The following is an 11,739-nucleotide window of genomic DNA, read 5'->3' as shown; positions in this document are numbered from 1 at the left end:
ACGGCCCCGCTGTACCCACGTTACACACACGCACGGCTCCGCTGTACACACGTTACACACACGCACGGCTCCGCTATACCCACGTTACACACACGGCCCCGCTGTACCCACGTTACACACACACAGCCCCGCTGTACCCACGTTACACACACGCACGGCCCCGCTGTACCCACGTTACACACACGCACGGCTCTGCTGTACCCACATTACACACACACGGCTCTGCTGTACACAGGTTACGTACACACGTTACGCACGCACGGCTCCGCTGTATCCACGTTACGCACGCACGGCTCCGCTGTACACAAGTCACACACGCACGGCTCCACTGTACCCACGTTACACACGGCTCCGCTGTACCCACGTTACACACACGCACGGCTCCGCTGTACCCACGTTACGCACGCACGGCTCCGCTGTACACACGTTACGCACGCACGGCTCCGCTGTACCCACGTTACGCACACACGGCTCAGCTGTACCCACGTTACACACACACATGGCTCCGCTGTACCCACGTTACGCACGCACGGCTCCGCTGTACACACGTTACGCACGCACGGCTCCGCTGTACCCACGTTACGCACGCACACGACTCCGCTGTACCCACGTTACACACACACACACACGGCTCCGCTGTACCCACGTTACGCACGCACGGCTCCACCGTACCCACGTTACGCACGCACGGCTCCGCCGTACCCACGTTACACACACGGCTCCGCTGTACACACGTTACGCACGCACGGCTCCGCTGTACCCACGTTACACACACGGCTCCGCTGTACACACGTTACGCACGCACGGCTCCGCTGTACCCACGTTACACACGGCTCCGCTGTACCCACGTTACACACACGCACGGCTCCGCTGTACCCACGTTACGCACGCACGGCTCCGCTGTACACACGTTACGCACGCACGGCTCCGCTGTACCCACGTTACGCACGCACGGCTCCGCTGTACCCACGTTACACACGCACACGGCTCCGCTGTATCCACGTTACGCACACACATGGCTCCGCTGTACCCACGTTACGCACGCACGGCTCCGCTGTACACACGTTACGCACGCACGGCTCCGCTGTACACACGTTACGCACGCACACGGCTCCGCTGTACCCACGTTACACACACACACGGCTCCGCTGTACACACGTTACGCACGCACGGCTCCGCTGTACACACGTTACGCACACACGGCTCCGCTGTACCCACGTTACGCACGCACACGGCTCCGCTGTACCCACGTTACACACGCACACGGCTCCGCTGTATCCACGTTACGCACGCACACGGCTCCGCTATACCCACGTTACACACACGGCCCCGCTGTACCCACGTTACACACACACAGCCCCGCTGTACCCACGTTACACACACGCACGGCCCCGCTGTACCCACGTTACACACACGCACGGCTCTGCTGTACCCACATTACACACACACGGCTCTGCTGTACACAGGTTACGTACACACGTTACACACGCACGGCTCCGCTGTATCCACGTTACGCACGCACGGCTCCGCTGTACACAAGTCACACACGCACGGCTCCACTGTACCCACGTTACACACGGCTCCGCTGTACCCACGTTACACACACGCACGGCTCCGCTGTACCCACGTTACGCACGCACGGCTCCGCTGTACACACGTTACGCACGCACGGCTCCGCTGTACCCACGTTACGCACACACGGCTCAGCTGTACCCACGTTACACACACACATGGCTCCGCTGTACCCACGTTACGCACGCACGGCTCCGCTGTACACACGTTACGCACGCACGGCTCCGCTGTACCCACGTTACGCACGCACACGACTCCGCTGTACCCACGTTACACACACACACACACGGCTCCGCTGTACCCACGTTACGCACGCACGGCTCCACCGTACCCACGTTACGCACGCACGGCTCCGCCGTACCCACGTTACACACACGGCTCCGCTGTACACACGTTACGCACGCACGGCTCCGCTGTACCCACGTTACGCACGCACGGCTCCGCTGTACCCACGTTACACACGGCTCCGCTGTACCCACGTTACACACACGCACGGCTCCGCTGTACCCACGTTACGCACGGCTCCGCTGTACACACGTTACGCACGCACGGCTCCGCTGTACCCACGTTACGCACGCACGGCTCCGCTGTACCCACGTTACACACGCACACGGCTCCGCTGTATCCACGTTACGCACACACATGGCTCCGCTGTACCCACGTTACGCACGCACGGCTCCGCTGTACACACGTTACGCACGCACGGCTCCGCTGTACACACGTTACGCACGCACACGGCTCCGCTGTACCCACGTTACACACACACACGGCTCCGCTGTACACACGTTACGCACGCACGGCTCCGCTGTACACACGTTACGCACACACGGCTCCGCTGTACCCACGTTACGCACGCACACGGCTTCGCTGTACCCACGTTACACACGCACACGGCTCCGCTGTATCCACGTTACGCACGCACACGGCTCCGCTGTACCCACGTTACGCACGCACGGCTCCGCTGTACACACGTTACGCACGCACGGCTCCGCTGTACCCACGTTACGCACGCACGGCTCCGCTGTACCCACGTTACGCACGCACACGGCTCCGCTGTACCCACGTTACGCACACACACGGCTCCGCCGTACACACGTTACGCACGCACGGCTCCGCCGTACCCACGTTACGCACGCACGGCTCCGCCGTACCCACGTTACACACACGGCTCCGCCGTACACACGTTACGCACGCACGGCTCCGCCGTACCCACGTTACGCACGCACGGCTCCGCTGTACCCACGTTACGCACGCACGGCTCCGCTGTACCCACGTTACACACACACACGGCTCCGCTGTACACACGTTACGCACGCACGGCTCCGCAGTACCCACGTTACGCACGCACGGCTCCGCCGTACCCACGTTACACACACGGCTCTGCTGTACCCACGTTACGCACACACGGCTCCGCTGTACCCACGTTACACACGCACACGGCTCCGCTGTATCCACGTTACACACACACATGGCTCCGCTGTACCCACGTTACGCACGCACGGCTCCGCTGTACACACGTTACGCACGCACGGCTCCGCTGTACACACGTTACGCACGCACAGCTCCGCTGTACCCACGTTACGCACGCACGGCTCCGCTGTACCCACGTTACGCACGCACGGCTCCGCCGTACCCACGTTACACACACACATGGCTCCGCTGTACCCACGTTACGCACGCACGGCTCCGCTGTACACATGTTACGCACGCACGGCTCCGCTGTACACACGTTACGCACGCACGGCTCCGCTGTACACACGTTACGCACGCACGGCTCCGCTGTACACACGTTACGCACGCACACGGCTCCGCCGTACCCACGTTACGCACGCACGGCTCCGCTGTACCCACGTTACACACACGGCTCCGCCGTACCCACGTTACGCACGCACGGCTCCGCTGTACCCACGTTACGCACGCACGGCTCCGCTGTACCCACGTTACGCACGCACGGCCCCACTTCGTCTCATACACAACTCCGCATGCGCACTGCACCACGTGACAACCACTTTCCCCAGAGATCACGGTAGAGGCTAAATCCAAGTCGGCTAAAGGACCTCTGCTGACGTCATGCCCATGTGACCACAAGGGGCGGGGCCTCTTCCTCCACATAGAGCAGCAGAGCAGACAGAGGAAGCTGCGGATGTCATGGTGGGAATTGGAGCATTTTGTGCGGTATTTGGAGTGGTTTGGGGTCATTCTCCATAGAGCACGTGTCATAGCGGGATTTGGAGTGTTTTGGGGTCACAGATCAGGTAGGTGGATGTTCATGCAAGAGCTGGGAGTCTGCCTGGGGAGAAGGGGGTGATGTTGCTTTCATGGGGCTGCATGTGCATGCTTGAGGGGGGGTCTGCCTGGGAGAAGGGGGTGATGTTGCTTGCATGGGGCTGCATGTGCATGCTTGAGCGGGGGTCTGCCTGGGAGAAGGGGGTGATGTTGCTTTCACGGGGCTGCATGTGCATGCTTGAGGGGGGGTCTGCCTGGGAGAAGGGGGTGATGTTGCTTTCACGGGGCTGCATGTGCATGCTTGAGGGGGGGTCTGCCTGGGAGAAGGGGGTGATGTTGCTTTCACGGGGCTGCATGTGCATGCTTGAGGGGGGGTCTGCCTGGGAGAAGGGGGTGATGTTGCTTGCATGGGGCTGCATGTGCATGCTTGAGCGGGGGTCTGCCTGGGAGAAGGGGGTGATGTTGCTTTCATGGGGCTGCATGTGCATGCTTGAGGGGGGGTCTGCCTGGGAGAAGGGGGTGATGTTGCTTGCATGGGGCTGCATGTGCATGCTTGAGCGGGGGTCTGCCTGGGAGAAGGGGGTGATGTTGCTTTCATGGGGCTGCATGTGCATGCTTGAGGGGGGGTCTGCCTGGGAGAAGGGGGTGATGTTGCTTGCATGGGGCTGCATGTGCATGCTTGAGCGGGGGTCTGCCTGGGAGAAGGGGGTGATGTTGCTTGCATGGGGCTGCATGTGCATGCTGGAGGGGGGGGTCTGCCTGGGAGAAGGGGGTAATGTTGCTTTCATGGGGCTGCATGTGCATGCTTGAGGGGGGTCTGCCTGGGGAGAAGGGGGTGATGTTGCTTTCACGGGGCTGCATGTGCATGCTTGAGGGGGGTCTGCCTGGGAGAAGGGGGTGATGTTGCTTGCATGGGGCTGCATGTGCATGCTTGAGCGGGGGTCTGCCTGGGAGAAGGGGGTGATGTTGCTTTCATGGGGCTGCATGTGCATGCTTGAGGGGGGGTCTGCCTGGGAGAAGGGGGTGATGTTGCTTGCATGGGGCTGCATGTGCATGCTTGAGCGGGGGTCTGCCTGGGAGAAGGGGGTGATGTTGCTTGCATGGGGCTGCATGTGCATGCTGGAGGGGGGGGGTCTGCCTGGGAGAAGGGGGTAATGTTGCTTGCATGGGGCTGCATGTGCATGCTTGAGGGGGGTCTGCCTGGGGAGAAGGGGGTGATGTTGCTTGCATGGGGCTGCATGTGCATGCTGGAGGGGGGGGGTCTGCCTGGGAGAAGGGGGTAATGTTGCTTGCATGGGGCTGCATGTGCATGCTTGAGGGGGGGTCTGCCTGGGGAGAAGGGGGTGATGTTGCTTGCATGGGGCTGCATGTGCATGCTGGAGGGGGGGTCTGCCTGGGGAGAAGGGGGTAATGTTGCTTGCATGGGGCTGCATGTGCTTGCTGGAGGGCGGGATGCCTGGGGAGAATGGGGTGATGATGTTTGCATGGGGATGCATGCTGGAGGGGGTCTGCCTGGGAGAAGGGGGTGATGTTGCTTGCATGGGGCTGCATGTGCATGCTGGTGGGGTGGTCTGGCTAGGGAGAAGGGGGTGATGTTGCTTGCATGGGGCTGCATGTGCATGCTGGAGGGGGTCTGCTTGGGGTGAAGGGTGATGTTGCTTGCATGGGGCTGCATGTGCATGCTGGGTGGTCTGCCTGGGGAGAAAGGGGTGATGTTGCGTGCATGCTGGAAGGCGGTCTGCTTGGGGAGAAGGGTGATGTTGCTTGCATGGGGATGCATGCTGGGTGGTCTGCCTGGGGAGAAGGGGGTTTTGTTGCTTGCATGGGACTGCGTGTGTATGCTGGAGGGGGGGTCTGCCTGGGGAGAAGCGCGTGTTGTTGCTTGAATGGGGCTGCATGCTGGAGGCGTGTCTGCCTGGGGAGAAGGGGGTGATGTTGCTTGCATGGGGCTGCGTTTGCCTGTGGAGAAGGGGGTGATGTTGCTTGCATGGGGCTGCATGTGCATGCTGGGGGGGTCTGCCTGGGCACCAGGGGGTGATGTTGCTTGCATGCGGCTGCATGTGCATGCTGGGGGGGTCTGCATGGGGAAAAAGGGGTGCTGTTTCTTGCATGGGGCTGCATGTGCATGCTTGAGGGGGTGCCTGCCTGGGGAGAAGGGGGTGATGTTGCTTGCATGGGGCTTCATGTGCTTGCTTGAGGGGGGGGGGTCTGCCTGGGGAGAAGGGGGTGATGTTGCTTGTATGGGGTTGCATGTGCATGCTGGAGAGGGGGCCTGCCTGGGGAGAAGGGGGTGATGTTGCTTTCATGGGGTTGCATGTGCATGCTGGAGGGGGTCTGCCTGGGCACAAAGGGGTGATGTTGCTTGCATGGGGCTGCATGTGCATGCTGGGGGGGTCTGCTTGGGGATAAAAGGGTGATGTTGCTTTCATGGGGCTGCATGTGCATGCGTGAGGGGGTGCCTGCCTGGGGAGAAGGGGGTGATGGGGCTGCATGTGCTTGCTTGAGGGGGGGGTCTGCCTGGGGAGAAGGGGGTGATGTTGCTTGCATGGGGCTGCATGTGCATGCTGGAAGGGGGTCTGCCTGGGGAGAAGGGGGTGACGTTGCTTGCATGGGGCTGCTTGTGCATGCTGGAGGGGGTGTCTGGCTAGTGAGAAGGGAGTGATGATGTTTGCATGGCGCTGCATGTGCATGCTGGAGGGGGGTCTGCCATGGGAGAAGGGGGTGATGTTGCTTGCATGGGGCTGCGTGTGCATGCTGGACGGGGGGTCTGGCTAGGGGGAAGGGAGTGATGATGCTTGCATGGGGCTGCATGTGCATACTGGAGGGGGGTCTGGCTAGGGAGAAGGGAGTGATGATGCTTGCATGGCGCTGCATGTTGGGGGGGTCTGCCTGGGGAGAAGGGAGTGATCAATCTTCCATGGGGCTTCATGTGCATGCTGGAGGGAGTCTGCCTGGGGAGAAGGGGGTGATGTTGCTTGCATGGGGCTGCATGTGCATGCTGGAGGGGGGTCTGCCTGGGGAGAAGGGAGTTATGAATCTTGCATGGGGCGTCATGTGCATGCTGGACGGGGGGGTCTGACTGGGAGAAGGGGGTGATGTTGCTTCTCCCCAGGCAGACCACCCAGCATGTGCTTTCTGGGTGGTCTGCCTGGGGAGAAGGAGTGATGGGGCTGCATGTGCATGCTGGAGGGGGGAATGCTTTGGGAGAACGGGGTGATGGTGCTTGCATGGGGCTGCATGCTGGAGGGGGGGATGCTTTGGGAGAAGGGGGTGATGTTGCTTGCATGGGGCTACATGTGCATGCGTGAGGGGGGGTCTGCCTGGGGAGAAGTGGGTGATGCTTGCATGGGGCTGCATATGCATGTTGGAGGGGGGGTCTGTCTGGGGAGAAGGGGGTGATGTTGCTTGTATGGGGCTGCATGTGCATGCTGGAGGGGGGGGTCTGCCTGGGGAGAAGTGGGTGATGCTTGCATGGGGCTGCATATGCATGTTGGAGGGGGGGTCTGTCTGGGGAGAAGGGGGTGATGTTGCTTGCATGGGGCTGCTTGTGCATGCTGGAGGGGGGTCTGGCTAGGGATAAGGGAGTGATGATGCTTGCATGGCGCTGCATGTGCATGCTGGAGGGGGGGGTCTGGCTAGGGAGAAGGGAGTGATGATGCTTGCATGGCGCTGCATGTGCATGCTGGAGGGGGGTCTGCCTGGCGAGAAGGGAGTGATGAATCTTGCATGGGGCTTCATGTGCATGCTGGAGGGCGTCTACCTGGAAGAAGGGGGTGATGTTGCTTGCATGCGGCTGCATGTGCTTTCTGGGTGGTCTGCCTGGGGAGAAGGAGTGATGTTGCTTGCATGGTGCTGCATGTGCATGCTGGAGGGCGGGCTGCCTGGGGAGAGCTGGGTGATGATGCTTGCATGGGGCTGCATGCTGGAGGGGGTCTGCCTGGGAGAAGGGGGTGATGCTTGCATGGGGCTGCATGTGCATTCTGGAGGGGGTCTGCCTGGGAGAAGGGGGTGGTGTTGCTTGCATGGGGCTGCATGTGCATGCTGGGGGGGAGTCTGCCTGTGCAGAAGGGGGTGATGTTGCTTGCATGGGGCTGCATGTGCGTTATGGGGGGTGGTCTGCCTGGGGAGAAGGGAGTGATGATGCTTGAATGGGGCTGGATGCTGGAGCCGATCTGCCTGGGAGAAGGCGGTGATGTTGCTTGCATGGGGCTGCATGTGCATGCTGGAGGGCGGTCTGCCTGGGGAGAACGGGGTGATGATGCTTGCATGTGGCTGCATACTGCAGGGGGTCTGCCTTGGAGAAGGGGGTGATGCTTGCATGGGGCTGCATGTGCATGCTGGAGGGGAGTCTGCGTGGGGAGAATGGGGTGATGCTTGCATGGGGCTGCATGTGCATGCTGGAGGGGGGTCTGCCTGGGGAGAAGAGGGTGATGATGCTTGCATGGGGCTGCATGTGCATGCTGGAGGGGGGTGTGCCTGGGGAGAAGAGGGTGATGTTGCTTGCATGGGGCTGCATGTTCATACTGGAGGGGGGTCTGCCTGGGGAGAAGAGGGTGATGTTGCTTGCATGGGGCTGCATGTTCATACTGGAGGGGGGTCTGCCTGGGGAGAAGAGGGTGATGTTGCTTGCTTGGGGCTACGTGCGCATGCTGAAGGGGGGTCTGCCTGGGAAGAAGGGGGTGATGTTGCTTGCTTGGGGCTGCGTGCGCATGCTGAAGGGGGGGTCTGCCTGGGAAGAAGGGGATGATGCTTGCATGGGACTGCATGCTGGGAGTCTGACTGGGGAAGTGGGTGTAGGTTGCATGGGACTTCGTGCTCGGGGTCTGCCTAGGGAAGGAAGTACGCTGCCGCTCGCTCTGCCGCTGTAACCAAGGTTTTCCCCCGGCGCTGCACCTTTAAGGCTAGGGCCCCCCTGTTTTGGTCGCTGTGACGTGGTAGTGGGCTTCATACAGTCTGATCAGAATGTAAAGTAATAACCTCATGTTCAGGTTGTACATTTTAGCTGATTGGCATTAGATCACGGTGTGAATATTGGGAGGGGCGGCCGTGGCTTTTTGTACCTTAGGCAAGATTTTACTTACATAAATGTCTTTATTTTCTTCTAGGTGTTGTGGGTTTCCTCCATCTTCTCTCGCCGTGCCCTCCACAGTAACCTCTTTGGATGCCAATTCATCATTTGTCATCTCTCCACCAAGTGGAGTGCTGGTGCCTCCACCATCCATGTTCTGCCAAAATAGGTGTGACCCAGCGCCACTCTGATGTCCAATTGAGGAGTCTAAGATCTCTGAAATTATCCTCCCCTCTTCCGACGGCTTGCTAGGGTTGGTCCTGTGGGGGTCTACCACCTTTTCATTTCCTTTGTCCAATATTTAGTTCTCACCTTTACCATAGTTGCCTTACACTGTCTGTACTTTGATGCTTCTCTATGTCTTTTTTTGGGGCTTTGTTTTATGTTTTTTTTTTTTGTTTTGTTTTATGGGTCATCCTAGGACGTGTTATCTATGGCATAGGGTCCACCTAGATCCCCTTCCCTTTACTCATTTTCATGTCCTATAGTGTATTCAATGAGAAATTAATTTTGTGTTAAGTAATGCAATACAATTTCTCCTACGCCTCATTGGGGGACACAGACAGTGGGTGTTATGCTGCTTGCCACTAGGAAGACACTAAGTAAACCAGAAAAAAATGTAACTCCTCCCCTGCAGTATACACCCTCTCGCTGGAGGAGATTTCTCCAGTTCTTGCTTAGTGTCTGTAGGAGGCACTTGGATCTGGCTTCAGACCCCACCGTTTTTTCCTTTTTGATTTTTCTGTAATTTTTTAATTAACGGAGTGAAGGGGGCGACTGTTCCTTTCTACGGCCCGCTCTCCCCTGAACCAGCAACAGGCAAGCACGCGGAGTATACCTCCCCGTACACTTTCCTGCGACAAACGGGGCTGATTCCTCTGGCGATGCTTCCTTTACGGTCCCGGTAATCCACAGATACGAGGGCACGAGGAGGGCTCTGGAGCGCGACAGACGAAGCATGGAGTGCAATGGAAAAGACTGGAACAGCGCTTCTGAATGCCCTAAATCAACCCCATAGCTCTCCATCCCCCTGCCCATAGGGAGGATCGATTGAGCATACCCCTTTAAGAACGCCTCCAGCTCTGCTACATCAGCCCAGGAGGATGAGAAGACCTGCATGGATGGCCCCGGACAGCGTGGCCGGCCTGAGCACTGGAGTAGAGGTATGGGGTCGGGTCCTGTTTCATGGGAGAGGTGCTGACTTTGTCTCAGCGGAGGTGCACAGGCGCCCCCCCAAACCCGGCGCTTACCGTGGGTAGGCCAAAAATGTAGTACCCGGCTTTTCCGGCCTACTAGACCGCAATTTGAATAACGCCGCACACGCTTGCGCCGCTGTCCCCCCTCCTTGGCGCCTCTCGATCCCTTACGAGACGCGCAATCCTAGTCTCGGGGGCCATGTCATTTACTTCAGCCTTCTCTGGACTCGGAATGTGTGGCGCGCACTCTGCTGGTTATCGGGTGACACCACAGGGCCACCGCTATTCCTCCCGGGGACACCGCATAGGAACAAAGCTTAACCCCTTCTCGGCACATTCCCTGCAACTGCAGACCAGACTCTGCTTTTAACCCTTTCAGGAGCGCTATGTCTCAATCTAAGGAGGCTAAACGGGCTGCTAAGAAGAACGCCGCGTTTTTTACCTTGTGTACCACTTGCAAGACTGCCTTGCCCAGTGCCCAGACTAATCCCTTATGCACGGGCTGTGACCCGGCTTGCGCTCAAACGTCCCTCGCCGCCACCGCTGCTGACGGATTTCCTGCGTTTAATCCCCTGAGTGGGCTACGTCCCTGTCACGGTCGGTGGAGTCACTGACCCAGGCTATAGACTCACTTAGGGAGACCTCTTTAAGGCAGAAAGCGTCTTTACCTCCCGAGGAGGGCTCTGGCGACGGCCGGGAACTGTCCACCAGCAGGGGCCGTACTCGTTCAAGGGATGGTCAGGTCTCTAGAAAGCGGACCCATGACGCGTCCTCTAGTCACGCTTCAGCATCGGCGAGTTCTGTCTCTCGCTCTCCCTCTCCTAATGTTCGCGGCGAGCACGACTCTGAATTCGAATCTGAAACGTCAGCCCCTCAGAATCCCCCAAATGACCAAGAGTCGCTTGATTCTCTTATAGAATCAGTCAACAGGATTCTGGAGTTGGATAAGGAAAATATTCCCGCTCCAGCACACGCTATCTCATTTAAGAGAACCAAACGTGTATACAGGTTATTTACCAGCCATCCGGAGTTTAAGGACATTGTCCAGAAACATAGGGATCGGCCACATAAGCGGTTCACAGGGCAAAAGTCTACTGAGGCAAAATACCCTTTTGTTCCAGACCTAATGAAGGATTGGTTACAGTCCCCTTTGGTGGACCCTCCTGTATCGCGTCTTGCTTTTAAAACGCTCCTATCCGTTTGTGAGGGCTCCTCAGAAACCCCTCCGATCGTCAAATTGACTACCTTGCCCGCTCAGTTTTTGAACCTTCAGGAGTGGCGCTTTTTTCATCTTTCGCGGCGACTTGGGTCACTAAGGCAATTAGCCGCTTGGGCATAAGTCTTAATTACAGCCTTCCAGGGCACCAGTCTTCCTGGTGTCGCCAGGCAGATAATTCACGCAGCGGACTTTGTAGTGCACGCTTCTTTAGATGCCGCCAATTGCGCTGCTCAAACTGCCGCTAATGCGATCTTCATTAGAAGAGCCCTATGGCTCAGCGACTGGCGGGCAGATGCCACATCTAAAAGATCGTTTACTTCTCTGCCCTATCAAACTGGTCGTCTTTTTGGAGAGAAACTGGACCAGCTCATTTCTGATACTACCGGGGGAAAAAGTAAATTCCTTCCTCAACAAAAGGCTGTTCGGCCATTTCGGAACCAACAGCCGACGCGCTTTCG

General features: G+C 58.8%; 1 long non-coding RNA gene across 1 annotated transcript; it reads left to right on the top strand.

Moving 5' to 3' along the window:
• The first annotated feature begins 3,553 nt into the window (after window positions 1-3,553).
• Window positions 3,554-9,249, top strand: LOC141088253 (uncharacterized). Its single transcript, XR_012231867.1, has 2 exons — window positions 3,554-3,827; window positions 8,904-9,249. It is a non-coding gene; the product is annotated as an uncharacterized lncRNA (long non-coding RNA).
• The last annotated feature ends 2,490 nt before the right edge of the window (window positions 9,250-11,739 follow it).

The sequence above is a fragment of the Dendrobates tinctorius genome, unplaced genomic scaffold (assembly GCF_039654945.1).
Source record: "Dendrobates tinctorius isolate UK_male_01 unplaced genomic scaffold, ASM3965494v1 ptg000038l, whole genome shotgun sequence".
NCBI classification, from domain to species: domain Eukaryota; kingdom Metazoa; phylum Chordata; class Amphibia; order Anura; family Dendrobatidae; genus Dendrobates; species Dendrobates tinctorius.
Note: the sequence above shows the minus strand (reverse complement) of the source record. Positions and strands in the feature narration are given on the sequence as shown.